The sequence below is a fragment of the Pyxicephalus adspersus genome, chromosome Z, assembly GCF_032062135.1.
Source record: "Pyxicephalus adspersus chromosome Z, UCB_Pads_2.0, whole genome shotgun sequence".
NCBI lineage: Eukaryota > Metazoa > Chordata > Amphibia > Anura > Pyxicephalidae > Pyxicephalus > Pyxicephalus adspersus.
In genome coordinates, this window is record NC_092871.1 from 24,942,587 (window position 1) to 24,955,458 (window position 12,872).

Genomic DNA, 12,872 nt, shown 5'->3' on the forward strand with positions numbered 1-12,872 from the left:
TGAATATTTTCTCATGACATGCAATAAATAGGGATTCACAAAGTAGGGAAGTATGGCAGCTGCCAGTAATGACTTTTTGCGTCAATTTGCTTTCTCCGGGGTTGTCTTGCTACTTTTATTTGTCATCCATAATATCCATCATTACTTATTATATGACTGACTTTGAGTAAGCCTGTGCATACCTGGTGTACCAGCTCCTCAGATTCACAGTCATGTTCAATGTCCCCTACACAGGAAATAGTGACAGATAAAACAAGGTGTCGGCTGTGGGACTTACTCCTTCGGGACAATCGGGCAATTATATTCCAAACCAGTTCCTTTGAAAAGCAGGTTAAAACTACCTGCAGAACTTTAGGTTAGGAAGCACCACAGATACCACCATTCTGGCATGTGTACAATCCTGGCATTTAAAGGGTTGCCCATTCCCTTTGCTTTGCTAAACTGTCTTTTTCTTACCTTGCAGCAATGTTCTATCAATGTGATGTGCAATGACCTGTAATATGGCATTCTATAAATATTAATATAAACAAAAGTTCTGGAATAATTATCTTATACAGCACTTTTTTTTACAGGAAACATCTCAATCCATCTCTCCTTTGGAAGTAGTCCATGCCCTTCCACCAATGACACACTCGCAGTGTTCCGAAATTCTACTAAAATTCATAACATTCAGTCTGACATTAATGCTGACTCAACTGAATTCAAAAAAGTTTTTTTTTATTTAATATTAGCAAATATTTGGATACGAAGAATGAAGCACAAGATCAAATCCACAGACGAAGAAAGGTAACTATTATCTGCTTTTGCTCTAAGCAATTAATTTGTATAGAATAAATTTGTAACATATTGTAGTGGATTAATGACAATGGCATCTTTAGATCAATGCGAATGCATAATGGCTTATGCTTATAGAGTTTTATTAAATAACCTGTGGGTGAGAGAGAAATGTGAGCTTGTACTGCATGTATTAACTCCTACTTTGTCATGGTAAGTGCAAGAATATTATCAGCTCATTATAGATTGTAAATTGGCACAGCAGGACTCCTACTCCTACTACATCTTTGTTTCCCCTTTATATTTTGTTGTGCAATTGTATTTATGTATTGTTCAAACATTTCTTATGTACTTTTGTTATTTTTTTTTAGTTTGCAATGCTCTCTTTTTTACACTTTCTTGAATGCAGAGTCTATGGACCAGTATGGCCAAACGGCCCTATAAACTAATGGAAGTAAATTCCAGCAACATTTGGGGTAACCTTTTCATACTGTATGAAAATATAAATAAAAATACATCAGGGTTCAGTTTTATATTAACAATGGAATGTAAGGTTGCATTTCATGGGGCCCTCTTCTAATTTCCAAATCACCTATTGTTAGTAGGGTAAATACATACCAGAAAAACAATTAATATGAAAATCCTTATTTTATCCCTGTTTTATCACTGTGCTTTTGCGTAATTTCATGTGGAATGCTGAAGAGGTAAAATTTCACAAGACAACATTACAAGAGCATCTTCTCGGGAGATTTTGGCAGCTCTGTGTTCGGCAAGAATCTTTCCAGAAGGATGTTGATGTAATCATTGCCTAGGCATCTGTAACAAGGTGGAAGTATTCGTACAAGAGTACAAGAGTCAGAAAAGGGTTACAGAACGACACAAAACACACAGGCACTGCTGAATTAAAGTTAGTACTTACCCTTATTGGATGTTTACAATGGTCCAAAACGGCAACAGTTCGAGCAGCAAGATTACCCCAGACAGTGCCCATTTCCATATCATCTAACTAGGAGGGTCAGCCAGGGAGAAGCTGGCCGTTTTCTTTACACGTATCCAGAAAATGTCAGCGTCAGCACTCAATTCTAATATATATGGAGTTAACAATTATACACTCATCTCAACCTATCAAAGCGTTACATGACCATTGCTAGCTCATTTTGGCCAAACTTCCTTGTTAACTTATAATGTGAAAAAAACCTTGCAATTGTTAGTATGAGATTGAATTTTGTAAATTATCAGCTGCTTTCTTCCTCATGACCCATCAGCCATAACTTTCACGTCACTCCCTTCCCAACCTAGTGTAGGAAGGAGGACACAGGATGATTACCAGAGCACAGACCAGACAGTTTATACTTTAATCCACCTGTATATCCACAATGCATGTATTCAGTATTCCATGTTTTTAAATTTAACTTGCTATAAAAAAGATTACCTCTTAGGTGGGTATTTACCCACCCCGGCGAATTGGGCCACTCTCGCTTACTAAACATGTAGGCGAGAACGGCCTTTGTAAATTCTGGAGGCGAGACCGAATTTTTGGGACCTGCAAGACCAATCAAGGGAGCAGGAGTCCTGTGTTCCTGGATAGAGAAACTCTACTACAGGGCAGCAACAGCAATCAGGGGAGCGGAGCAGCTCCGCTCCTCTGATTGCTGTTGCAGTCCTATACTATATGTTCCTGGATAGAGTCTTTTCTATCCAGGTACGCAGTGTGAGTCCCACTGGCTGCTCATGAATGAATGCAGCGGATTCAAAAATCAGAGGATTTTTCCCACGGCAGCGTTGATTAATAAACGCAAGCCGCATGACTCACTCTGAGAGGAGGAGTATCATGGTTGCATTTATGAATGGAGCCGCGAGAATCCTCCTCTCAGTGAGAGATCCCCGGGCAAGCCCTCATTTTGACCTATAGTGCCCAGGGATCGCTCACTGACAGGAGGTTTCCCACGGTGGTTTAATGAATGAAGCTGTGATAATCCTCCTATAGTGATTTCCAACTGAAACTTCGTGAACCCATCAGAGGCATTCTCGCTCATCCCTAGTATTTACTGGTAGAACCAGGAAGGCTTATAATTTTATGGTTTTCACAATATTAGTTTTTCTTTCCCTGTCATATCTCCTACTACACACCTAATTACAACCCACATTCTGAGAGGGACACTACTTATGCAATGGGGGGCAGACTTACCAAGGTGATTTGCCAAAGCAGCAGAAGGGGGCATTAAATACACTTAAGAGTAAAATTAAACTTAATTCAATTTGACTTCAGTTTTGATTTATTACATTTTGAGACTCATCCTAAATATCCACACCGAACACATAAACATGCAGGGACCTAAAGGAAGGTTTCATTGTCAATGTAACCATGCAATATCCTGTGCAACATATCTTATATTTATATTGTATTTGTATGAAGAATATTCTGTAAAAAGCACATTAGTATCCATTGGCCGTTTGCTTTATTCAGATATCTAAGTAATACACAGCTTTATTTGTCCCTTGATAGACATTTATTTTCTAGAGAGTCTACACTTCAGAAATACAGGATTACAGGTATTTTCCATGAAAGATAAAATAAAGCTGTTTTGATCTGTTTTCTTTTTTCTCTCTCTCTCAAAGCATAAACTAAAAAGTCTATTTTCTTCTTTCATATTTAACTTTAATCTTCTGTAATATGGATATGATTTGCAAGCTCATTCAAAAACATCTTAGATGGTGTTAGGTGATTTAAATGAAGTTTCATTTAAGAGATTATAGGTCTCTGTCAATTTCAAAAGCCACCTTGTTTGTTACAATCTGTGTTTACTTTTGCTCACTATTCATATTTACCTTTTTTAATGGGTTCCACTTTAAAAAATTTGCAATCGGGCAGATCTTGAAGCCTTGCAAGCCTCATCACTATGTTCTTCTGTGAAAAAACATGAAGCTGCGCATGTAGAGCTCAGCATAGGATGCAGGGACACATGGTGCCTCCTGGCCTCCTCTGTGGCTGCCGTTACTGAATAACTTCCTGCGCGCCTGCTCCTACTAAGTTATGTCTTGCAGGCCTGTCCAATTAAGATGGCCAAATACCAAAACCAGAGAAGAAGAAAGAAGATTGTGGCCAAGCAGCACACTGAAAGATATACATTTTGTTTGTAATACTTCCGAAAAATAGTACACCTTCTCAATAGGCATGAGCATAAAATTCATCCAAGAGTGAGTTGTGGCAAAATCTAATTTACAATGTATAAACATTCACCCAGCCTTTACCCAAATTTTACCAAATTACCCCATCCAATTTTCTGCTATCCTCCTTAAATGCAATTTACCCCATTCAACTTAATAAGAGAAGTGCATGCAAATGCATCGACCAGTAGTGCATTTTGCTACTTTTGGGCAGCAGTTTGCCATATGCACTAGGACAGCTATATATGCAAGGGGCCTAAAGATAGCAATGGAAGACACAGCATCATTTTGGGAAAACAAACTTGAAGTTAGACCAGGATCTAGAAAGAAATGATGGCTACCTGACCTCTACAGTGTCTTTAATAGAGGTCTATACTAAACACACACAAGAAAATACTGGATTCCGAACAACTCTGTCATCAGCAGAAATAAAAGGATAGGACAGGTTCCCAATGCTAAATCTATTATAGTCATCAAGAAAAGCCAATACATTCTATTGCAGCCCATCCTTCTGATTAATGCACCTATGTGAATTATCTTAAACCTATCACTGATGAAGTTTCCCCTTTAAGCACATACTGACAGTAAGCTAATTGAGCAATTATTTTAATGGAATCTTAGCTGCTAAGCAATTATCACTAATAATTTAGATGGAATACTTTAACTCCAGAATGGCTGGTGCTAAGATTAGTCAGATCATCAATATACAAAAGGGCTTGTTCTAATTGTGTTGACCTCCCTATCTGTACCTGTGATTAAAGACTGTGGTAAGTAAACTGACTTTGATGGCCTTACATTGACAATTTAGATTTGGCATAATTTAGACATTTTGAAGTTAAGGTATAAATAAAATGCAGTGATAGATCCAGCTACTTTCAATGGCATACCCTTTAAAATAGCTCAATATAGGCTGGCTTGACAAGACATAATAAGAACAAGAGGTCAAACAATCCAGATCCTTTTATATTGTCTCCAATGTAAAATACGAATATTAGCATTCTTTTTATAATGACTGTGCAGATGCATAAATCAGGAATGCAAAATTGCATAGATATCACTGTTATGGTCCTGGAGAGGGGAGATTATTGGCAACATTAATCCAATATTTTCAGCCAAAACTGGTGCATTAGCCTTGAGTTTAATATTCATTTAAAGCAGGGATGCCCACACTTTTTTGGCTTGGGAGCAACTTTTATAATGACCAAGTCAAAATGATCTACCAACAATAAAAACTTGGATTTAAAAACTTCTGTGTGCGGTAGAGTTTATTTTGAAAGGCAGGGCTTTATGATCTACTCGCGTTGCCGTTGCAATCCACCTGTTGGGCACCCCTGATTTAAAGTGAGCCAATGTGAACATTGGTTTATAGCTGACTGAACTGAGACTTTTGAGTACGGCAATTATATAAAAAGAGTATGTGAAGCACTATACCCATGTTCCATGAACATATACAGGCTTACATAAAGATGCATGTATAGGCATCTTTTTCAGTTTTGAGCAGAAAAGAGCTAAATCCAATGCCAGTTATCTGTGTTCCACTGGGGACATTTTCCTTTATTTCCTGCAACAAAAATTCCCCAAACTAGGGACAATTCATCATTTAGACAGTTGTCTCCAAAAGAGGTTACTGGCTACTGGCTAATTTACAAGGACTTGTTTTTCTGGGGATAACTACCATTTTAGGTTATTAATCTTTTCTCCTGTGGTTGATAATAAATATTTCTTTAAGACCATGATAAAACTAAGCAATGCTGCAACCTCCTACTACCTGTGAGATAAAAGTATACGGGACAAACCTATTCGACACAATGATGACCATTTTTTGCAAGCCAATTATAGTGCTAAAATCATTCCAAACTGCTAGTCTGCAGTTATCTATAGGTGTTTCACCCTTATTTTTCAGATTTCCCCTAAAACCACATAGATAAACTTACATAAATATCCACACATAATATTTGTTTACTTGATTAATAAGCTCCACAAACAAAAGAAGTAAAAATATCAGATTACAAACATGTAGAATACCACTGAGAATATAAAGGCGTAGTACAGTCAGTTTTATGGTTGGAGAAGTTCTTTCCTGCAATTTCTGAAAAATTAAATACTCCTTCCTTTTTGACACTAATCTACTAAATAGTATCTTTGTGGCCAAACATCAACAAGAAAAGCAATTTACACCACTCCAATGGAAGCCATAAAACATTTATTATTGAGCATTAATGAATGTAATGGCACATCAGTGGTCTCTAGAATGTGCAATAAAATATTGAAGTGGCAGAGCTAGCCTAATGAAGACTCCTAATTGATATCTGTTTTAATTTATTGTATCTTCTTGTGCTTTACATGGTAATGGATTTAAACAATTCTATACATAGTGCATTAGAGCATCAGGATGTGCATCCTTCCTATTTTCACCGTGTTAAACACAGCAAAACACATCGACTTGCTGAAAAAGCCATTGATTTTGCATAAACTGGTAATAAGTGGGGTTAGCAAACTGCATACAATATTTAAACTGTACAGTTACTGCAATAGAAGGTTGCAAAAAGTTACATTTTCCATATATTAGGCTTTTCATCTGATGGGCAGTTTTAATGAAGCAAGTTTATACATAATTTAGTAGTTTCCTAGACTGTTGGTGAAGTCACTGGAAAAAGTACTTTTGCCCCTGTCTGGCGCAAGTCCCAAGTGGGGCTGTGCTATTAATATTTAATCACACCCTAAAGTGTGCAATGATGCATGTTTTGCTGGGAACAAAATTTAAAAATTAACCCTTTATGCACCTTAATTTAAAAGAATGAATTAACTTTTCTCTTTCATTGTGATTTAGGCATTTCAAACTTATTTTTTGAGTCATATGGAGTAGTTTTATTCCCTCCTTGTCACCCTCGAAAAAAATTGATAGGCTTTTTATTTTTGTTGGATGTACTAATAAAATATATTAGCTTGGAATTTAACTTTTAGTGTGTTCTTTTAACTTTATTCTGGCTATTATTTTATATTGGTATCTAATTGGCACCACATTTAAAAAGTCTGCTATGGCTTTTTTCAACTGATATGTGGTTGCAAGTTTTGTAATTGAAACCAATAAGAGCACCTTTAAAACATCAAAAAGAAATAATTAATCTATCATTTTTCAAAAACCACTTTTTCTTTATTTTTTCTTACATAGTTTCCTATAGCAAGAATAAAGAACAGCTACGTTGAAATTTAAATGCACAGCCAATAAACATAACCAACTAACATGTTTTGGACATTTACTTGTGCACCTGAACAAAGCCTTAAAGACAGAGCCCGTCTAAAAATAGCAGACTCTCTGCAGTTGCTTAAATACCAGAAGCATCCAAATCACCATGGTAGCTAAAGATCATATCATTTTTTAGGCATTTGACAAAATAGGAAGTTTAAAAACAGTATATTTTTATTTGTGATAAAAATGTGGTACCTTTTACCTTGAGTTTAAAATACGAAAAAAAATACAAAATGTGATAATGCTTACATGTTAACTGTGAATCTGAATCAAAGAACCTCCTTTTAGTACAACTGTGGCCAGACTTGGACATAAAGCAATTTACATATCCATAGTAGCTTCAAAACAAACCATCACTGACCTCTCCAGCTGCTTCTAATGTTAAAGTATTCCTTCACAATGATCCTGAAGGTTTGTTTTAAAGTGCTTTTACTCCAGAATATGTAAATGTTTTAGTTTACTAAAACATGATCTGGTCATAGGTTTACAATAAAAATAATTATGCAATTCTAATAATTTAAAGAATTTTAGATACTATAAGCAGGAGTATAAACATTTAACAAGTATCAACAGCAATACCAAAGCACATATGTCTAAAAACAACTAACATACCAAATACAATTCAAACATACATAAAACCATAAAGTCTATATCCAGTTCGTTACCAAATAGGATCAACGGTATTATGATTATTATTATAAATTCTATTTTTTGGGGACCAACATATTATTATGTTGTAGCATTATTATTATTTATTCAGTATTTATATAGCACTGACATATTATGCAGCGCTTTACAATGTCCATACTCATGTCACTAACTGTCCTGCAAAGGGGCTCACAATCTAATGTCCCTTCCATAGTCAGATGTCATTAACATACTCCACGCTCAATTTTGAGTGGACGCCAATTAACCCAACATAATATAGTCCTTTATGATCTGTAGTCTTAACAACAATAGCATATTCCTCTATGCATCTCACATTTGCTTGCATATGCATCTCATGTTTGCTTCTTCAGAAGGAACTTCAGAAACACAGAGTGAAGAGCATATGTTCACATTATAAAACATTACAAATCAAGTGCAATCAAACATGTTTAGCTATTACAAAATGGAGGTCTGAGGGGTTCCCTCAAAAAATGGGACTTTTAAGCAAATAAGTGCAAATTTTAACAATTAAATATCAAAAACCATAACTTTATTAAATGCTATTAAAAACATTACCATAGAAAGAAGCTAAAAATGTGCAACAAACACTACAAGAAAATGCCTGTCCGGGTTACCCAATCAAAGGGGTGCACCCTGTTGAATGGACGCATTTCACTGATAAATTTGCTTCTTCTGGAAAAGAAACAGGGATATCTGAGGTTTGTAGCAGATGAGGCCCCACCCATAGGGTGAGAGCAGGCGAGGACAGCAGCTTTTAGAATTTATCTCAGTTGGTATTGCTTTCAATTATCATTCAAAGTTCTCAATAGTATGATCCATATTGTCTATCTTCTTAGTTGGTTTCCCTAGTTAACATGTTTCCATTCAATATCAACAAGTATTCATAGCAAAAGCATTAAAACACATGGGTACTTCCACTTTGAGCGTTAATGTTTCTCTTCAATTAAAACGGTCTGCATCCACCTGCTGTCAACACATCCCTGCAAATGGCATCTCCACATGGGAGGATACCAAGTTTAGCTATTACTTGCTATACCATAACCTGGATGACTGAAAACCTGCAGAGATGTAGAAGACTACAGGTCACAAAGTATCCTGTGAAGTATCTAAACCAACCAATTTATCAACCAGGCCAATCAAATTCCAAATTTACAATACACTTTAAAATGCCAGCAAATTTTATTAAAGGGGTCCTAAACTCAATGTTTTTACTTTACATAAAAGGGTACACTACCCTTTTATATAAAGTAGAATTCTTCTTCTTCTTTTTTTTGTAAGTGTCGCGCATCCTGGGTGGCTTCCCCATTACAATAGCCTACGTCCCCCAGCCATGTGCATTGCAGTATTAGGTGACAAGAAGAAGATAGAACATAAAGAACAAAGATGGGGGCGCACAATTCTTCCTCCGCGGTGGGACAAAGAATTCTAGAACTTCCATTGGTTTAGTTCCGCTTTAACTACATATACTGTATATATATATATATATATATATATATTTTATATTTTTTTTTAAGCAAAAAAAATTATAAATAGAAAAAACATAAAAACATTTAACTAGCCAGCCTATGGACTGTATCTAAGATCCATTTTTCAGGTATAAGATTTACTCAATTCAATGATCATTAATCTCGAGGTGTTTCACAGATCCTTGCCAACTTCATCAGGAGTTTTAAGACTTATTACAATAATCAATATCTTTAGCATATAAGATTTTTTCCCCTATTTTATAATAGTTATATTACCACTTCCACAATACATATATATTACATTTGTACTCTTAAAAGATTAGATTCCCAGATACCTGAAGATATTCACTAATAGCTCCACAAATACAAACACTATTAGCTAATATGAGCTATTAGTAAATATCTTCAGCCTCTGCAAAGTCTTATATGTGTGCCCCATTTGGGGATTGGTTGATTTAGATATGATCTCTAGGATGCAGACTAATCTTTGAATGGGAAAGTGCTAATTGGGGAATGCTTATTAATGTAGAATCCTGTGAAGTATACCAGATCTTATAACTTTATGTGTGTTATAACTTAGTTATTACTTCATGTATCTTAGCAGTGGAGCAAACATGACATTTCCATACAAAATATAATTTTGGTAGAGTTAAGCCAAACGCACAAATTAAAATATGGCTTTTTTATTGTTTAACCATAGAAGAGAATAAGAAATGTATAAGCCCCGTCAAACTTTAACCTACATTCAATCCCCAAGACAGATATTATTTCTGTCCACTATTACATCAGAAACTCATGAAGATATTTCAATTTTTACATGGTAATAGGAAAGCATATTTTTAGTGTCAGAATGAGGACTGGAACTCAATTGCTCCTAATCAATTCTGTTGTTTGACCAGAGTAAATCATGAATCCCTTTTTCTGAGCCATCCTTACTTCTTGACTTCTGCTTCATGCATTAATCATACTGGCAGGTAAAGGCTGGACATGTAACTGTCAGCGTAGGGATACTTTCTACTGATTATATCGGATTTTATGAAGTGTAATGCTCTGCTGCTCACAGAAAGGAAAATTTTTAACGAATTGAAGCATATCCTGTCTTACTGGAGGTATACTAACTAGAGCAACTTGAATAAGATAAGATTTTAGGATTTTTAAGATTTTTTCTTTTAGTTTAGAATTAAACAGACTTGTTTGGTTTAGGAAGTTGATAACTACAATCTGAACATTATCTGTTTTTCTTTAAAATAAATAGTTTTCAGATAAAAAAAAGTCAATCATGTGGCAAGCTAGATTCTGATCTGGTTGTGATCTGGTTTACAATGTCATAATAACATTATAATATGAGGGGTGGCAACAAGATCAGCTGTGTATACAGAGGGAAGTTTCCCTGAAATTCTACTTTCAAGTAATCCAGAATATCTACATAATGTAGGCTGCAGAGCCAAGAGGAGGCTTTTTTCTTCATAAAGGTACACCTTTTCTTCTTATTATCAATAGATATACAGCCATCCGGGTTGATGTACTAAAAGAGTGTAGGCTGTTCATATAACGAAATGAATTATCATTCTTCAAGGGATAATTTACTTCTCTCCCTAAATTACATAAAACTCTGCTGACTTTAGGCATTCAGTAATGTGCAAGCAACAGTTGTGCTTGTTAAATTTAATTGCACATGATTGGGATTTCATTGCAAAGTGAATTCTCACCAATTTTTACTAAATTGAAAGTGAAAATTACTTTGCAGGGTGATATTTTTTTTAAAACTTTTTTTGCTAGTTGGACATCTCAAAATTCTTGTCTGCATTTCCTTTGATAATGGGAGGAAAATGTGTTGTTTTAAAGGTTTCTGGAAAATTTACAGTGTGGCTGTGTTCTCCTATGACATTTATTATTATTATTATTATTATTATTATTATTATTATTATTATTATTATTATTATTATTATTATTTTACAGTATTTATGGAGCGCCAACATATTACGCAGTGTTTTACAAAGTCTATAGTCGTGTCACTACCTGTCCCTAAAAAGAGGTCTAATATAATGCCTCTATCATAGTCATATGTCTTTAATACTGTTCAAGTTCAATTTTGGGGAAAAGCCAATTAACATAACTGCATGTTTTTAGAATGTGGGGGAAAACCCACAGAACTCGGGGAGAATCTGAAAATTTCATGCAGATAGTGTCCTTGTGTAGATTCGATCATGGGACCCAGTACTGCAAAGGCCAGAGTGCTAACCCCTGAGCCACCATGCTGCCCCTATATACAAGACCTTATGGTTACTAAATACTGTGCTTATGAGATATGGATTAATATGTCTCTGACTGCACTTTATGCAATTACACATATTACCTGTAACCCAGTCTGTGTGCGCAGTATGCAAATTTGTGCAGAATTCACAGGCAGTGTCAACTCACCAAGAAGTAGATATGAACATATTTTTATATTACCCCCGTTTTCCTACTATAAGACAGTGCTCCTTTCATCTATGATTAGTTCTTTTTTAACTTTGACTCCCTCATAATTCTTTAGGGTAGACCTCCTAATTTCTACCATGTATGTTTTGTTTTTTCTTGCAAGCATAAAACACAAACAATATATATTAATATATAAATAACATTCTATCTATTCAGCCTAAATCATTTTTAGAAAAAAAAAACTAGAGGTCTCTGAAGAATTTACTAGTTTGTTATGGTTCTGATGCTCTCTGTTTTGGTATTCTTTCTTCTACTGTGTTCCAATAAAACCACATTAAAAATTCTGTCTTCTGCTTATCAAGGAATGCAAGTCTTCTGTAAATCTCAAATGAAGCAATCTTGTGACAAATTACTTTTGTGTATTTTTCCTCCTTGACATTTCCCTACAGATTTCCGTGCACAAATCAGTTTAAAGTAACTTCTGACCAAGCATTTCCATATATATAGTCTAGTAAGACAAAAGAAATGCAAGCTTTGGTACCCTAAAAGTGTTCCTGTACATGTGGTGGTTTTTGTATATGTGGGGTATCAAGGTTTTTTGGACTTTAGGTAGGCTGCTCTTGGCAAGTTTGGCAAGTTACTGGAAAGTAATTCACAAAAATATGAAACTGGAACAAAATCTTGAACTTCCAAAAATTTTTAAAATTTGGCTATAAAATTAGGTGAAACATGGAAAAAATGTCCAATGTGCTTCAAGGACAAAAGTTATGTTTTTTTTAATAAACTGCCTTCTTGAATAAAATGTAATCATGATTCAATGAGGAATTCTTCAGGAATTAGTTAAAAGCTTTGGTAATTCTCAGACTCAGAAAGGTCAAAGCTGCATATATAATTGTTTGCGGACGTGCAAGCATATCATAAATATTAAACTGCAGTAGAGTCCCAAGTTAACCAATAAAGGGCATCACATGAACTGTAAACTTTCTGCACCAATATTAAACAGAACTCTTGGGTAGCTAAGGGTTTGGTCCTACACATACAAAGCAAGAACCATTTTCAATACTTCTGAAAATAAATGTTTTTTTTTCAGACACTTTAACAGGATATTCAGTCTACTCCTTAAC

At 35.2% G+C, this 12,872-nt stretch overlaps 1 long non-coding RNA gene across 1 annotated transcript in view; it reads left to right on the top strand.

Moving 5' to 3' along the window:
* The window catches only part of LOC140343197 (uncharacterized), a 57,805-nt gene that overhangs the window by 38,941 nt on the left and 5,992 nt on the right, over positions 1-12,872 (top strand). Inside the window, exon 2 of the long non-coding RNA XR_011923272.1 lies at positions 573-786. This is a non-coding gene — a long non-coding RNA (uncharacterized lncRNA). The remainder of the gene's footprint in view (positions 1-572; positions 787-12,872) is intronic.